Below are 18708 nucleotides of genomic sequence, written 5' to 3'. Positions count from 1 at the left end.
GTTTCTCAGGAAGATAATATTTCTCCATTGCCTTTGCACCTTTTTTGAAAATAAGTTTATCATGTCTGTGAACCTATTTCCGGACTCCATTCTGGTCTGTTGATTTTTCCCCAGTACCACGTTCTGGTTACTATAGAATTAACATGACTCTTGATATTAGGTAGTGTGAGTTCCCCAAAGTTATAGTTCAGAATCATTTTGGCTGTTCTGGTTCATTTTCCTTTCTATATAATTTTGAAAAATGACTCCAATGAAGTGGGTTGTATAAGTTCACGCAGTTTCACTTTGAAGGGCAGCAGATAAATATGTTAGTAGCTATAGAAGGACATGGGGGAAGGAGGTAAGTTCCCCCCTTAGGTTGGGGAATGATCCAATTTAGAAGGAGCAGTTGGTGGTTCAGGAGACAGAATGATCATTGCAGGAGCAAAGCCCCTGAGAAAGTGGGAGGTATGGGATCCTAAGCTGAGGTGGGGGGCTGGCTTCAGTTAGGAGCAATTGTATGCAGAAGGGCGGCAGAGAATGAATGCCAGGGCAAGCACAGGTAGACCCGGTTTGGAAAGCTCTAAGAGTTCCCAGCAGATCACTTCTTTCCTCTGAATGCATCATTACGGGAGGTCATTCAAATGGAGGAGAGTTTCTAGCATGGTGGGGGGGGGGGTGTTTATATAACTATAGAGAAAGTTTCTGTCATCTCAGAGAATACATCCATCATCATGAACAGAATATTCCTAGAAATATGAATGTTGAAGGTGAGCTTTCAGACAGGAATGGGGAACACGGTATTGGAAACATGTGGAAACACAATCCTTGTAAGAAAGTGGCAGAGAATTTGGCTAGATTGCATTCTCTTAGATGCAGAGTAGAACTTGTAAGTGATGAAATTGCATATGTAGCTAAGAACATTTCTAAGCAAAGTATGGAAGTTGTGGCCTGGTTTCTCCTCGCTGCTGGTTGCAAAATGCAAGGGAGGAGAAATAAATCAATGACAGAATTGCTGAGCAAAAAGGAATCAGCCTTTGATTATTTAGAAGATTCTCAGCCTATCCAGATAGCAAGCTCTGGAAATAGGGCCAAGGGTGTAGCGGGACAACTGATTGCTAAAGAGATGAGGTATGTGAGTCATGGATCCAGTCAACCATCTCAGCAGAATGCAGGGAAGGAGATGCATTTATCCAGGAAAGATCTATGGAGGATCCAGGGACTGTTGGCATGGACACCATGAATTGCATCAGAGGCCAACATGTTTTGAGGATTTTATACCAAAAGAAGCACAGCCAGCCTGGAATGAAAGGAACAGAAATGGGACAAAATAAAGGAAGAGTGACTTTGATGGGAGAGCTACAGATGCAGAGGTTGGCAAGCTGCCACTGCCTCTATAGGCCCAGACAGCAATGACCTGGGGAACAGGAATCCAGATGCCTCTTCCTGAGCTCCAGATGGCAGAGCCACCTCCTCAATTTCAGAAAACAGGGCTTCTGCCCAGGGGTAAGGGAGCAGGGCTAACACTCAGGGCCAAGAGGGCAGAGCTGCCACCCTACTAGGCACAGAGGACACGGCATCAAGCCAAAGAGGACCATTCTGAAGCCTTAAAATCTCTTAAAGTCTGAAACCTTGCTTGGATCCCATGACTCCTTCTCTCCTTCCATCTTCTCCATTTTGGAATGGGAGTGTTTCTCCTATGCCTGCACCTTCATGCTGTTTTGAAAGCAGATAACGTCTTGTCTGGTTTCACAAGTTCACAGATGAAAATAATTTAGCCCCAGAATACAACATACTCTGACTCTCACCCTTTCCTGATTTTGATGATATTTGAATGAGATTTGGGATTTAGAGTTGATACTGGAAAGAATTAAGAGTTTCGAGGATGTTGAGATGAGATGAATGTATTTTAGATGTGAGAGAACATGAATTTGAGGTGCCAGATGGTGGACTTTTACATGTTAAATCATGTCCCCTTCATAAATTTATGCAGGCATAAATCATAGATATTGCATGTACTGTTCCAGACCACCACAGTAAAGCAAGTCACACACATTTTTTTATTTCCTAGTGTATATAAAAGTGATGTTCATAGTATGTTCTCACTCATAAGTGGGAACTAAGCTATGTGGATGCAAAGGCATAAGAATGATACAATGGACTTTGAGGACTTAGAGGAAAGGTTGGGAGGAGGCTGAGGGATGAAAGACTACAAATTGGGTTCATTGTATACTGCTCGGGTGATGGGTGCACCAAAATCTCACAAATCACCACTAAAGAACTTACTCATGTAACCAAATACCACCTGTTCCCCAAAAACCTATTGAAATAAAAAAAAATTTAAATAATAATAAAAATAAAATAAAAGTGATGTTTACACTACACTACAATCTGTTAACTGTGCAATAGTATTATGTCAAAAAAAGTACATAACTTAATTGGAAAATACTGTATTGCTAAAACATGCTAAAGATAATCTGAGCCTTCAGTGAGTTGTAACTTTTGTGCTGGTAGAGGGTCTTGCCTGGATGTACATGGCTGCTGACTGATCAGGGTGCTGGTTGCTGAAAGTTGGGTGGCTGTGGCAATTTATTTTCTTTTTTATTTACTTTTTAACAAGCTAATACTACATGGAGGGCTGTGGCAATTTCTTAAAATAAGACAACAATGAAATTTGCTCCATTAATGTACTCTTCCTTTCAAGAACGATTTCTCTGTAGGAGGCAATGCTGCTTGATAGTATTTTACCTACAGTAGAACTCCTTTATAAATTGGAGTCAGATCTCTCAAATCCTGCCATTACCTAATCAACTCATCCTTTGCTGTCATTTCTACAGTGTTCACAGCATCTTCACTGGGAGTAGATTTCATCTCAAGAAACTACTTTCTTCATTCATCCGTAAAAAGCAAGTCCTCACATGTTAAAGTTTTATCATGAGATGGCAGTAGTTGAGTCACCTCTTCACGTTCCACCCTTGTTCTCTTGCTATTTCCACCATGTTAGCAGGTACTTCATCCACTGGAGCTGTGAACCCCTCAAAACCAGCCATGAGGGAATACACGGTCTGCTGTCATTATGAGGAGCTTTCTCCACGTGTCACTTAGATCCAATTAGTCCATGGTGCCATTCAGTTCATCTATATGTTGCTGACTTTTTTCCATTGGTTCTGTCTGATTTGATTATGTATTTTAAACCTTTGTAGTTGAGTTCTGTGCAAAAAAAGAGGTAATATAGCAGGTCTGAAACGACTATCCTTAGAAAGGCCAGCTTGCAAGACTGGCCCTTGCCTGGCATCTGTGAACTTGATTTCGGGAGGTTTCCCACCATTCTCCATCTGGTAAGAGTGGTTTACTCTTCCGAAATTGTTTGTTCAAGCAATGTGTTTTATGCTGAACACCAGCTTCCCTTCTAGGAATCTGAAATGTTCTTGCCTGCTAGGCAGAGAGTGCCTATGTGACCAGTCCCCAGTAAAAACCTGGGGCACTCAGTTTCTAATTAGCTTCCCTGGTAGATAACATTTTACACATGTTGTCATGATTCATTGCTGGAGAGACAAATTGTGTGACTCCATTGGGAAGTAACTCTTGGGAGCTTTTGCTGGTTCCCACCAGACTTTGCCCAGTAGGCTTTCCCCGTTACTGATTTAGCTCAGTATTCTTTTGCTGTAATAAGTCTTAGCCACGAGTACAACTATACATTGAGTCCTCATAGGCAATTACTGGAAGTGAGGGTGATCTTGGGGATCCCTGACACACTGGCAGCAACAGTGTGATTCACCAGCAAGACCCTGACTCACTAAAATATGATGAAAGCCTTCTTTGAATAAAGAATGAAGCAACAGACCTGACAAAGCTGTAACACCTGGGAGACTGGATTTGCCCCTAATAGGAAGCAGCAGCCGAGCTGCTGTCTATTGTGAAAAATACATGTACTCACAGCATTTCACAGTAATCCCTCCAACGGCAAAAGAGTTGACCCACTGGATCCCTGAGCCACTGTTCTATGCTGAATAATGCAGGGTGTTGGGAGAAGGTTCAGCCAGGCGCTGACTTTGGCTTTTGTTTTCTCCTCCAGGCAGGAGGAGAAAGGACTCAAATGTTGCCAAAGCTGAACTTTGAATAGGCAAAAATCCTGAAAGTTTGATTGCTCTTTCCTCCAAGTAGGAGAGAAAAAAAAACAGTTTTCTGGGCTGGAGCAAAGACTTAGATAAAGGAAAAAAAAAAAAAAAAAAAAAAAGGAGGGGGCAAATTGGCCAGGTGCAGTGGCTCACACCTGTAATCCCAGCACTTTGGGAGTCTGAGGCAGGACTTGAAGCCAGGAGTTTGAGACCAGCCTGGACAACATAGCAAGACCTCACACCTACAAAATTTTAAAAATTAGCTGAGCATGGTGGCACCCATATGTAGTCTCAGCTACTCAGGAGGCTGAGGCGGGAGGGTCACTGGACTGCAGAAGGTCAAGGCTGCAGTGAGCTATTATCATGCCACTATACTCCAGCCTGGGTGAGAAAGCAAGACTTTGTCTCAAAAAAAAAATTCATTGGTGACTTAATAAAAGACCAATGATACTAATATTTTCTGAGCAAAATCATGAGAAGATGGTATCAATTTACTCAGATCCAGAGTCATAGGAAATGGGCAATGGGGAAAGAGAGTGGAGTGTGGAGGGGAGGTGAAGGTGTGCAGGGCAGGGAGAGAGGTCTGCAGCAGACAGGGGCGAGGATTAATGGGGAAGAGCAGAAAGCAGAAGTTCAGAGATGTGAGAATAGAAGCTCACACTTCTGGATACTTATTCTAGGCCAGATGCTTTTTTAGCATCTCTCTCTCTCTCTCTCTCTCTCTCTCTCTCTCTGTTTCTCTCTCTCTCTCTCTCTCCATATATATATACAAATATATAATAAAAGACTATATTTTCAAATTATATATATATGTATACATAATCACAGTCACTTAGTGCTCATAGCAACACTGTCAGATGTGTGTTACTAATGTTATCATCTCTTATTATAGAACAGGAAACTGAGACACATTAAGAGACTAAGGAATTTGCCCAAAGTCACCTCGCCAGCAAGAGCAGAGTCAGATTGGTACCCAGGCTGGAGAGGGGTGTACAGACACATGCAATCCGACCCTGACACTCTGGAATGCGCTGCAGTGTGGAATGGTCCTCCAGATCACAAAACAAGTGAAAGTGTCCAGCAGCATTCATGAGATGATATTTTCTGCGTGTGGATTGAACATGAGGTCTCTTGAGTGCATTCGATAATACGGGGTGACAAGTCAATACCAGGAAAGCACAAAGGCAGTCTCTGCTTTCTGTATGTGTTTGCTACCATGGATGTTAGCAGCAACGTCTCTGTCACTGTCATTATGCGAAATAGCTTTGGTAAAATATTAAATAAAACAACAGATGTAGTAAAACACACTACTTATTCTCCAATCTCATAATTAAAAAAAAAAAAGCATAGAAAAAAAGTCTGGAAGGGAACATGCCACATATGAAGTGTTGTTCTCTAAGTGGGAAACTCTCAGTCATTTTGAAATAACATTCCTTTCATTGTTTTACTTGCGTTTTCTTTGCTATTATTACTCAGCCACTGTTGCCATAATAATTTTTAAGATAGATGTTCTGAAGACTCATTCTTTTAGGTATCTTGAAGATTAGGGGTAAAAGGTGTTTTGATATCCTTATCAGGAGGAAAACCAGTCAGTGATCCTCGGGGGCAGCATTTAAAACAGAAGGAAGGTTTGGGGTAGGGTAGAGAGGGGCAGTGGGGGAGGCAGGGTGGTGTGGATGGAAGGTTAGCTGAAGACCCCAGGCATCCTGAAAAATGCCATAGTCGGTACATGTTGAAAGAAACCAAAACACCCGCATGTTTGTAAGAGGAGGCTGCTGTGCTATCGAGATGGAGATCTTTATGACGTCTCTTTAGACCTTTCCTCTCCTTCAGCTCCAGCAACACAATTGGGTGGCTTTTGGCCCTGGCAAGGCGCTGCTGCTGGTGAGCTGTACTGAGGTCAAGGCCTGGCCCACCTGCAGCATTATCACTTCAGAGAGTGGCCTGGGACACCTATCTTGGTATCTGGAAGCCTACAGTTTCAGATCAGGGAAACGGAGAAAACACATAGTGCAATAATTAGATTCAAAGCTCCCCCAATGACGCCATCAGTGCAAAGCGAGAGGCATGTATATGTTGTTGTGGTCATTAGTTTAGGATGAGCAGGGTTGGGTTGGGTTGGTCCCTGAAAGAAGAATTGGGGGAGTGAATGCCAATGTGATCTATAACATTACTAGTGCACAGGTGGCTAAGCTTCTGTTTCCTAGGTTTGTTCTTCAGCTAAAATGATGGAGTGCTCCACTACTGTGGTGAGAAGCTTCCCTGGCCTGAGGTGTGTGAAGGAATGACTGTACCTAGTGATGAGCATTCTGAAGATTCGCCAAAAGCTGTGACAAGGGGGCACTGAGCACATAAATTATATTGCTGCAGTTATTTTCAACATAACACAATACTTCTGATTCAGGGTACAAGACACCAGTATGATGGTATGAAGGTCCCCTGGCCCTTACCACCCACACACCCAGAAAGCTCTTCAGCCCGGCTGTGCCTCATGCCATGGCACCTTCCGGAAGCTTTGAAGCCGACATCGAGATAAAGTTCCAGTGCCCTTCAGCCTCCTAATGCAGGTCAGCGTGGCTGCCCAGAAGCTGCCCACTGATCTGAATCAGTGCCAGGGGAACATGGGTGTGTGTGTAACAGAGAGGGAGGGCGCACCTGACATAGTGAGAGAAATTGACCAGGGCTTGCTCTGTCTTGCTTCTGACCTGAGGAGCTAACTGCCTTTGCTCATTCCCGCACGTAGGCCAAGTGAACTATGGGAGGAATTTAGTGTAGGGTTTAACTTCAAAGCAAGGATGATAATAGTCCCTTTCGGAACCCAGCCCAGAGGAGATGAGAAGGGTGTACACACAAGCGGCAATGTTGCGTGAAAGGTTTATGGGAACACTGTGACCTGACCAAGGACAAAGATGTTTTGCAACCTCCCCGGGCTCCCGTTGACACTTAGATGTCTGTGGTCACCATTCTCCTCCTGACTTCACCCTTTCCTGATTCTCTCTTGCCCAATGTAAAAAGAAACTTGAGATTCATCCCCCTTAAGATGGATCCACAGGACATTAATCCATCATCGTCTCAGCCTGCTGGCTATCTGAAATAAAGGGGGGGTGCCAGGCACCGTGGCTCACGCCTGTAATCCCAGCACTTTGGGAGGCCCAGGTGGGCGGATCACGAAGTCAGGAGATCGAGACCGTCCTGGCTAACACGGTGAAACCCCGTCTCTACTAAAAATACAAAAAATTAGCTAGGCATGGTGGCGGGCGCCTGTAGTCCCAGCTACTCTGGAGGCTGAGGCAGGAGAATGGCGTGAACCCGGGAGGCGGAGCTTGCAGTGAGCCGAGATGGCGCCACTGCACTCCAGCCTGCAGCCTGGGCGACAGAGCAAGACTCTGTCTCAAAAAAAAAAAAAAAAAAAAGACTTCATTTGTTGAACAGTCATTTGCCAAACCCCAACTATGTTCTAGGTACTGTGCTGAGTGTCTGGGGCATACGATAAAAAAAAAAACCCATCCCTGCCCTCGTGGAGTTTATGTCAAATTGTAGGATAATGGTCAATCTACTGATCCCACACATAAAATGCAAAAATTCCTGCCAGACATCAAGTAATATCCTACCACTTCATGTACACTGTAAGACTCTTACAGCTGTATACTTCCATTTCGTTTCTCCCCAGCTTTCTGCTATGGTTGTCTCACATTGTATTTCTACCTATGTCAGAACCCCACAATACATTGTTACTATTTGACAGTCAATTTTCTTTCTTTCTTTTTTTTATTTTAGACGGAGTCTTGCTCTATCGCCAGACTGCAGTGCAGTGGCGCAATCTCAGCTCACTGCAACCTCCGCCTCCCAGGTTCAAGCGATTCCCCTGCCTCAGCCTCCCAAGCAGCTGGGATTACAAGCACGCGCCAACACACCGGCTAATTTTTTGTACTTTAGTGGAGACGGGGTTTCACCACGTTGCCAATATGGTCTCAATCTCCTGATGTGATCCACCCGCCTTGTCCTCCCAAAGTACTGGGATTACAGGCGTGAACCACCCCACCTGGGCCAATTTTCTTTTAAAGAGATTAGCTACAAGAAAAAAATCTCGACTGAGCATGATGACTCATACCTGTAATCTCAACACTTTGGGAGGCTGAGGCAGGAGGATTGCTTGAGCCCAGAGGTTTGAGAGAAGCCTGGGCAACATAGGGAGACCTTTTTTCTAAACGAGAAAATTAAATTTTTTTTTTAATTGGCCGTTCACTTCTGTAATCCCAGCAATTTGGGAGGCCGAGGCGGGTGGATTGCCTGAGCTCAGGAGTTCATGACCAGGCTGGGCAACATGGTGAAACCCCATCTCTACTAAAATACAAAAAAATTAGCCAGGCGTGGAGGCGTGCGCCTATAGTCACAGTTACTCAGTAGGCTAAGGCAGGAGAATCCCTTGAAACCGGAAGGCAGAGGTTGCAGTGAGCCGAGATCGTGCCACTGCACTCCAGCTTGGGCGACAGAGGGAAACTCCATCTCCAAAAAAAAAAATCATGTACTTTCCCACAATTGTTCCATGTCCAGCACTGTGAAGTTCTGTGTGTAGATCCAAATTTCCTTCTATTTTCCTTCTGAACCAAGAACTTCCTTTAACATGTTTTGTAGGACAAATCTGTTGACAATGACTTTTCTCCCCACTTTTGTTTGTTTACCTGTTTGTATAAACATGTTTATGTCACCTTCATTTAAAAAAACTGTGCTGATTAGAAAGTTCTGGGTTGCACAGATTCGATGAGAAGTCTGATGGATGACTTTAAATTTGTTCCTCTGTATGTAGTGTGTCTTCTTTTCTTTTCTTTTTCTGCCAGGGCATTGGTGTTGGGGTTTGAATCAATCTTTTCAGTAGCTGAACTGGCCTTCAGTTGTGTTGTTGCTGTAGTTCTTTTCAATATAACACAATACTTCAGATTCAGGGTACAAGATACCAGCATGCAAAAATCAATTGTATTTCTTCTTTGTTTTTGTTTTATAAATTGGCATAATTGTACATATATATATACATATATAAGTAGTGATATTTTCATACGTATAATGTATAGTGATCAAAGCAGAGTAGCATATGGATTGTCTCAAACGTTCATCATTTCTTTGTGTTGGGAATATTCAATGTCCTCCTAGCTATTTGAAACTATACAATATATTATTTGTTTAACTTTTCTAGACAGAGTCTTGCTCTGTCACCCAGGTTGGAGTGCAGTGGCGCAATCTCAGTTCACTGCAACCTCCACTTCCCAGGCTCTAGCGATTCTCCTGTCTCAGACTCCTGAGTAGCTGGGATCACAGGCAACCGCCACCACGCCTGGCTAATTTTTGTATTTTTAGTAGAGACGGTGTTTTACCATGTTGACCAGGCTGGTCTCAAACTCCTGACCTCAGATGATCCGCCCACCTCAGTCTCCCAAAGTGCGGGGATTACAGGTGTGAGCCACCACGCCTGGCCTATATAATATATTATTGTTAATTATAGTCATCCTACAATGCTGTGGAACACTGTAACTTCTCTTATCAAGCTGTAATTTTGTATCCTTTAACAAATCTCTCCCTATCCCCACCACCCCTTACCCTTTCCAGCCTCTAGTATCCTCTGTTCTACTTTTTATTGCTATGAGATTAGTATTTTTTAGCTTCCACATATGAGTGACAGCATGTGGTGTTTAAGATCCTTTGAAAGGGAGTGAAGCAGAGGCAGCTAAATTGGAGGCTGAAGCAGCTGGTCGTGCTGTGCTGAGGCTCCGTGGCAGAGACCAAGAGCTGACGCTCAGGTCTGTTCCTGGCTTATTTCACTTAACATAAAGTCCTCCACTTCCACCCAGGATTGCTGAGAATGACGGAATTTCATTCTTTTTTAGGGCTGAAAAGTATTGCATTGTATACGTGTACCACATTTTCTTCATCCATTCATCTAGACTGATTCCATAGTGTGGCTATTGTGCATAGTGCTGTAATCAATGTGGGAGTGCAGCCGTCTCTTTGATATGCTGATTTCCTTTCCCTTGAATAAATGCCCATTAGTGGGATTGCTGGATCATATGGTGGTTCTATTGTAGTTTTTGAGGAACCTCCCTTTTGTTCTCCATGGTGTCTCTACTAGTTTAAATTCTCACCAATAGGGTATGACAGTTCCTTTTTCTCTGCATCCTTGCCAGGGTTTGTTATTTTTTGTCTTTTTGAGAATAGGCATTCTAGCTGGGTGAGATTGCCAGCATTTGTTTGTTTGTTTTGTCTTTTTGATAACAGGTATTGTAACTGTGTGATATGATAACTCATTGTGGTTTTACTATTATTTCTTTTCTTTTCTGGAGACAGGGCCTCACTATGTCACCCAGGCTGTCTTGAAGTCCTGAGCTCAAGCATTCCTCCTCCCTTGGCTTCCTAAGTAGCTGGGACTACAGGCCTACTCCATCTCAGCCAGCTCACATTGTGGTTTTGATTTGTATTTCCCTGATGATTAGTGATGCTGAGCATTTTCTCATACATTTTTTGGCCATTTGGAGGTCTTCCGTTGAGAAATATCTATTCTGATCATTTCCTTATTTGAGCTTGGATGATTTTTGTTGTTGTAGAGATGTTCAACTTCTTTGTATATCCTGGATATTAATACCCTGTCTAATGAATAGTTTGTAAATCTTTTCAATCTTTTGTAAATCAATCTTTAGTAAATAAGTAAATACGAGATTTTTTTTAATTTAATTTTTTTTTTTTTTTTTTGATTCAGGGTCTTGCTCTGTCACACAGGTTGGAATGTGATGGCACAATCAAGGCTCACTGCAGCCTCAACCTCCCGGGCCCAAATCTTCCTCCCACCTCAGCCTCCTGAGTACCTGGGACTCCAGGTGCTTACAACCCTTCCCAGCTCATTTTTTTATTATTATAATACTTTAAGTTCTAGGGTACATGTGCACAACATGCAGGTTTGTTACATATGTATATATGTGCCATGTTGGTGTGCTGCACCCATTAACTCATCATTTACATTAGGTATATCTCCTAATGCTATCCCTCCCCCCTACCCCCTCTCCCCAACCCACGACAGGCCCCAGTGTGTGATGTTCCCCCTCCTGTGTCCAAGTGATCTCATTGTTCAATTCCCACCTATAAGTGAGAACATGCAGCATTTGGTTTTCTGTTCTTGCAACAGTTTGCTGAGAATGATGGTTTCCAGCGCCCAGCTCATTTTTAATTTTTTATGTAGAGACAGGGTCTCGCTATGTTGCCCAGACTGGTCTTGAACTCCTGGCCTCAACTGATCCTCCCACTTCAGCCTTTGAGAAGCTGGGATTATAGGAGTAAGCCATTGTGCCCAGCCTAAATATGGGATTTTAGGCATTAAGCAGGGACAGGTGTTTGGGTGAGCGTAGCTAAGGAGCTGGGTTCTTCAGTCAAAGAGCATCCCACCAGGCACTGATTAAACCTGGACTGTGTTCAGAGCGCTGGAGGAAATGCTGGAGATGCGACACTGGAGTCCTGTGGTCCTGCGGGAGTGCACGTCCACCAGGGAATCAGAGGTGGGCCACTGAGTGTGTCTGCCAGGAGGATGAAGCCCACTGGCCAGGCCCACCTGGGCCTCAGTCACCGAATTCCACAGCCTTACAGCTGTTTTCATCCATGAGCAAATAGCCCTGCCCTAGGATTGGCCTAGAGGAGATGGGGCAGGAGATAACTGTGCTCCTTCCGTTTGCACAAAGCCCGCAGCAAGCGTGGATACCCTCATGTCCTGTCTCCTGTAAAGCAGAATCAGGCATTGAGAGGAGGGGGATGGGTCTCTTGGGGCATAGGAAGGATGGTTGGTGGGGGGATAGCAGCGCCCCTGAGCGTCAGCTCTTGGTCTGTGCCACGGAGCCTCAGCACAGCACAGCCAGCTGCTTCAGCCTCCACTTTAGCTGCCTCTGCTTCATTCCCTTTCAAAGGATCTGCAGGTGTCCTGTTCAGGGTCACAGAGGGCAGAGAGAAGCCAGGTGGCCACCGTGCCTCCTGAGTGCACTTGCCCAGGAGGCTGAAGCAGAGTTGCTCAGGGCGGATGAAGAGGGTATGGACAAGCAGTCCCAGGGCTGGGGGAAGCTTCCAGCACTTTTGTAAGCAGCACAGGCTCATGCTCTTATTCCACCGGGGCACAGACACCCCTTCTCCACACCGGGACAGCAGCACCTCAGGAGAAGGGCAGTTGGGGCCTTAGGGGCACAGGGTTCCACCTCATGATGGCATGAACCCTCCAAACCTAGAATGGATCCCCATTTTGATGGGTAAAGGGCTCTGCTGTGTGTCTGGGCCAGCTCCTGTCCTCCTGGGTGTGGCCTAGGCCCAGAAACACCCTCTGAGGGCAGAAACCGAGGTCTCCCTTCACCTGGAAAACAAGAAGTTACTCGGCTGCCTTGGCCCGGGTCCTAAGATGGAGGCTGCCTCCATGAGGACAGAAACTGTCCAGAAATGCTCTCCCTAATCCTCAAGCCCTCCCCGACCTCATTGCTCCCTTTGACTCTGTCTGTCTCTGTCTCCCTCTGTCTCTGTGTCTGCCTCATGAGCCTGGGTGATCTCTGCTGTGACTGCATCTGACACGTGTCCTGTACCAAGTGACATTTTAGGTGTCTCCAGTGCAAGATGTCATTCTGCTGAGCTCTTTCAGGCTCTGGGCCCAGATTCTGAGGTCTCTGACCAATTTGGAGGGTAGTGTTCCAGGTCGGCAGGTCTCTGAGCTGTGGAGGGCTTGTGTCCGGAGTGACAGTCCTCTGGGCTGGTTAGGGTTCTCTCCCAGTGTGTGAGGTGTCTGATCTGCTTTAGGTATTGTGTCTAGAATGTAAGGCGTGGGAGCATTTCTGATTTCAGGAAGTAGGGTTTGAGCTCTCCTGAGTGTCTGTCAATGATGGGACAAAATAGCGCCCCTTGGGGCTCCATATCCTAGGTTGTGAGAACACTGAGGTTATTCCAAACTCACAAAAGGTGTCTGATCCTTTTGGGGTCCTGCGTCCTGAGTGTGTCCTCCCTACCTGGTTATGAGTCCGCACTACAGGGGTTGAGGCTGCTGACATGTTGAGTTGCTGTGTCTCAGGTTGTAAAGTCTGTGCTGTGTGGGAATGGTGTGTCCCACGCTCTGAGGTCTCCTAGGTGTCTGTTACAGGGAACATTGTGCCCAAGGCCTCTGTGTTCCCTGTCCTGGTCCCCTCAACTGTTTCTGTGTCCGCATCTCAGGGTGTGCACACTATGGTTTTGTGGGCTTCTGGGTCCAGGGTGTGAGATCCGTGAGATAATCGGGTTTCTACATCACAGGTTCTAAAGTTGCTCACATGCACATGGGTCTGAATTTTAGAATCTGACGTCTCTAAGCAGGTTGAGTGTCTGTGTCTCTAAGCAGGTTGAGTGTCTGTGTCCTCCTTCACTGAGTTCTCGGAGGGGTTCTGCGAACTGTTCAGTGTTGTGTGTCCAGGGTTGAGGTCTCTGAGCTGCTCGATCCTGGGTTGTTATCTGGGTTTTCTATGTCGTTGGGGTCTCTTGGGCTTTGTGACCCACCCTGTGAGGTCCCTGGGTATCTGAGTGTGTCCAGGGTAGGATGTTTCAGAGCTGGTAGGAGATGTATGTTTTGGAGGGAGGCCTGGTCTGTCTTTGGTTCTGTGTTCCAGGGATTGAAACGTCTAAGCTGTTTGGGAGATCATCTCCAGCATGAGAGACACTGTCACACAGCAAAGTTCAGACATGAGATGTTCGTGGCCTTCTCCTGATATTTGGGTCTCACCCTGTACAGTCAGTGAGAGGTTGTCTCGAGTTGACTTTCTCAGACTCGTCCACTCCAGCCTGCCACAGCCAGGCTTACTTATCTAGACCCCTGAGTTTACACGGCCAGCTTCCTTCACAGCCACCCCTGGGTTGGAGTCATGCAACTGCTTTGAGAGTCACAGGTCCCCATCAGCACCACTTGTGGAGATCTCACTGTGGGGAGGAGTTTCTTCTGTGTCTCTGACAAAAGACACGGAGCAGGGACCCTCTCTCTCTGGGATGAACAGGACCTGCCCATGTGTTCCTGGGTCATGTAGTCTGTCTCCTGCTAGATGTCACTGACACCCAGAAAATAACCTGGACACAATGTCCCTCTTGCAGCTCTCCAGAACACATGCGTCAAACCCGAGATCCGCTGTGCCCTGGTGGGATTGCAAGAGCCTCTAGCTGTTTGGATCTTTTTTCCAGAGCTTAACTTCACCTTTACATGATGAGGATCTACAGAATGGCATCTCAGCCCTTTCCTGCAAACACACAGAGCTTCTGAATGCAGAATTCGGGGCTAGGGAAGGGAGGGGATGCTGGTAGAGGCCATCTGTGGCCAGGAGGAGGCGTGGGCCTGAGACCGTCTCAGCTGGAATGTAGGAGTAATGGGCACAGACCATTCAAGAGAAATGTGTGTTGTGCTGAAGAAAGTAGAAACTACCCCCAGAATGTCCCCTCTGTCTCTAAGACATGCATGGTTTAATTCTGTTATTTTGTGAGGCTCTTTGCACCATGACGCAAGGATGCATAGAGGGCTCCGTCACACGGGGGAGAATGAGACCCTGAATGGTCTCACTGTCTAGTGGGGGAGGCAGATGTGTTCCTTCAGGCAATAAATATGTAAGAAGGTTTTCTACGTGCCAGGCACTTCTTGAGGTGTGGGGATACCTCAGGGAATCAAATCAACAGAAATCCCTGCCCTGGATCTGACATTCCCCAAAGAAGACATGGTAGGTGGCAGACAGCAAACCCTCCACAAGGGAATCTAGGAAATGTTACAAGTTATGAACCAAAACGTACCCAACCCAAGACAGGTCTCAATCAATTTAGAAGTTTATTTTGCTAAGGTTAAGGACATGCCCCTGACACAACCTCAGGAGGTCCTGACGAAACATCCCCAAGGTCGTCAGGGTACAGCTTCGGTTTATACACTTTAGGGAGACATAAGACATCAATCAATGCATGTACGACGTACACTGGTTCATTCTGAAGAGGCGGGACAACTACAAGTTGGTGGGCGTGGGGGGGTGGGGTCTTACAGGTCATAAGTGGATTCAAAGATTTTCTGATTGGCAATTGCTTGAGTTTATCTAAAGACCTCCAATCCATAGGAGGGAGTGTCTGGGTTAAGATCAGGGGTTTTGGAGACCAAGGTTCTTATTATGCCAATGAAGTCCCGAGGTAGCAGGCTTCAGAGGGAATAGACTGTAAATGCTTCTTATCAGACCTTAAAAGTTGCTGGACTCTTAGCTAATTCTCTCCTAGACCAGGAAAAAGACTTGGAAAGGGAAAGGGATTCTCTACAGAATGTAGACTTCCTCACAAGAGGTGGCTTTGTAGGCCTATTTCAAAATGTATCAAAGAAATATATTGTTGGGTGAAATATTTTGACTTCTTTCAGGGCCTATTTGTCATGTGATGCTATACTAGTCAGGCTGGAACTTGGTGTCTTATTGCCACAGTCTTAAGATCTCTGCCTTAACATAAATGCTGGTCAGTTGTGCCTGAATTCCATAGGGAGAAGCGTGTAATGACACAAGTCTGACCCACCCTTCCCATCATGGCCTGAACTACTTTTTCAGGCTAACTTTGGAGTAGCTTTGGCCAAGAGGGTCCATTCAGATGATTGGGGAGTGGGGCTTAGAATTTTATTTTTAGTTTACAAAGGTGATGGGGGCTGTGATAAAAAAGAAAAAATATACAGATCGTGGTACAGGGACTGTGAATTGGGGGAGGAACTTGATTAGCTGCAGGTAAATTATGACACAGAGTGACCAGGGTAGGCTGGGTTGAGAAGGTGACAATTTGACAGAGATGTGAAGGGGGAGGAGTCAGTCAAGCAGATTATCTGTGGTGAAGGCCTTCCAGACAGAAGGGACAGTTGGAAAAAAAAAAGTCAGAGGCCAAGTTGGCCCAACATAGCACAGACGCCACAAGGACACTAGCGCACCAGCAGGAAGCTGAACAGAAGGCTAGAGGTGCCACGGTGACAGGGACAGGATCCTGTCAGACCAGGTAATCTTCTGCTCTGCCAGTAACACGGAAAGGGACAATGAAGGGCCACAGATGCCGAAAGCATGTCTGTGCAGCCTGCAGAGTTCAGGCGACGGAGGGACCCAGGCAGGAGCAGTCAGAACCAGGAGGGCTTAGGCAACGAGATACGACAGGCAAGGGCACTGGTGTAGCCCACCCGGACTTGACAGACGCGTTCATCCAGGTGTTCATGTCTTTGTCACCAGGGGTATCTGTGTTGCAGCCACAGAACCACATACTCGATTAGGCTGCCAGAACCCAATCAATAGTCGTTTTTCCCTACAGACCCTGGGGGAGGCCCACATGCACTTGCCCTAGGGTACTATGAGAGTTTGGTGAACCCATCACTGCAGTCCCACTGGGAGGCCACAGCCGAGCCTGATGGAGTAACACACTGGCCAAGACATATTTAAAAATTCTGGCAGGGTGCGGTGGCTCACGCCTGTAATCCCAGGACTTTGGGAGGGCAAATCACTTGACGTCAGGAGTTCGAGAACAGCCTGGCCAATATGGTGAAGCCTTGTCTCTACTAAAAATACAAAAAAAAAAAAAAAATCCCGGGTGCAGTGACGCACGCCTGTGATCCCAGCTACTTGGGTGGCTGAGGCAGGAGAATCACTTGATCCCAGGAGGTGGAGGATGCAGTCAGCTGAGGCTGTGTCACTGCATTCCAGCCTAGGTGACAGAGCTACTCTCTATCCCAAATAAATAAATAATTTTGTAGCCTCTTTTACTAGGAGTTCCAGAATTAAGGAAGAGAGGAAAGTTACAACCCTCCTCCCTGACTCCAGGGGAAGAGAATCTCATTGCACAGATGTCCTCTGTTCACTCGATTCTCCTGGAGCATTTCTAATGCACACAGAGCTGCTACCATCATAACCATTACTAACCAAGTACCCTGGGTGAAATTCCTTTATTAACCGAATAAACTCGTTCTGAGTGCTGACCGGACACTCTGCGGACAGGGGGATGCTTTTCCACCCTTGCTGGCAGATGACCCCCACACTGGGGTGGGGATGGTAAGGAGAGTCATGGCAGAATTCAACCCACAGTCCCCTAGGAGCACACAGGAGAGCTCCCCACCCTCACCTGAGGGATGTGTGTGCGCAAGGGTTGGGTCAGGACAGACTCTTCAGAAGAGGGGAGGTTTTGCGGCAGGCACTTTGATTCTGCACAGCTTACAGTCCAGAGAGCCGAAGAACAGGAGGAACCAGATTCCCATTGTCAGCCTGTTGATTTCCACACCACATTTGGAGTCTGATCAACTCCACAGCTGTGCTGCAGCCACTAACGCTGCCTCTGCTCTGTTTGCCTCTAGATTCTTATCTGTTAAATAAAGTGAGGCTGACAGAGACGTAATTTAGGGCAGGGGTGGATTGCAAGTGTCTCTGTGATAGGGCAAAGCGCCTCCTGGGGGAGAGCTAGAAGCTAAACTCGACTGGTAGCTGTGAGGCAACGGACTCCAGGGCAGCTCCTGTGGACTGTGTTAGAGCTTTTCAGGGTGGCTTTGCCCTGCCAGGGGCCTGGATCTCACAGGTGGACATGGTGTTGGGACCAGGCTGACTGTCCCATCATGGAATAATATCTGCAGCTCAGCAAGGGGAGCATAAGCAAAGTATGTTGTCGTGAGTTTAAAGATGCCTGGCTTTGGAGTCTGACAGAGCCCGCATGTGAGTCCCAGATCCAGCCTTTTCTGCCTCAGTGCCCTGACCTCTTTCAGCTTGGTTCCTTATCTGTAGATGGGAGTTTAATACTTACCTCTCTGGGTCTTTGGGAAATCAACACTGTACGTGAGTAGCACACAGTAGGTCCTCAACAGCCAGGCTCCAGGAAGAGCCATTCACACTGTGCCATGTTAGGGGTACATCAGTGTGCAGGCCAGCGTGCTGGGACAGTGGGAGTCCAGTCTACCCTCCAGCCAGGCTTGGGGCTTGGGCTGATAGTGGCAGGACCAGTGCCATTCCCACCTTTTCTCTTTCATTGTCCACATGTCCAAAGTAGATGCTCCCGTTCATAATCAGGTATTCCCATGCTGGGAATCGAAATAACATGCTGTAGTGAACAAAGTTAATCCTCACACGCCACTCTGTGGCAAGAAGAACCAGATGTGAGGCAGGTCCTCAGCCTGCATCCCTTCATACCAAACCTGGGGCCACAATTCCAACTTCCATATTCACACATAACGATGAGTCCATAGAAATAAAGGGGAGATCTATGTTGTGTATCTTTAATTTTTTTCGTTTTATTGTATATATTTGAAGTATAAAACATGCTGCTATACACACACAGTGAAGGTTGCTATAGTCAGGCAAATGAACCTGTCACCTTCCTCAGTTACCTTCCTGCATCCTATTTTTGCAAGTAAACTTTTCCCAAAAACCCTACTCTCATGTGACATTCCAGTTGGTTGGCCCATTGGGGGAATTTTCATGAATCCCCATCATGTACTATTCAGTAAAAATATCGAACCCACTAAGCGTGCCTTTTCATCCAGTTGCTCCCTAGGTGAAGTAGAATTTGCTCTCCTTCACTTGATAGCTGAAGGCAAGGAGGAATCAGGCAGAGGGGGAGGGAGCAA

The sequence above is a fragment of the Macaca nemestrina genome, chromosome X, assembly GCF_043159975.1.
Source record: "Macaca nemestrina isolate mMacNem1 chromosome X, mMacNem.hap1, whole genome shotgun sequence".
In the NCBI taxonomy this organism is placed as follows: Eukaryota; Metazoa; Chordata; class Mammalia; order Primates; family Cercopithecidae; genus Macaca; species Macaca nemestrina.
This window is presented reverse-complemented; position numbering follows the sequence as displayed.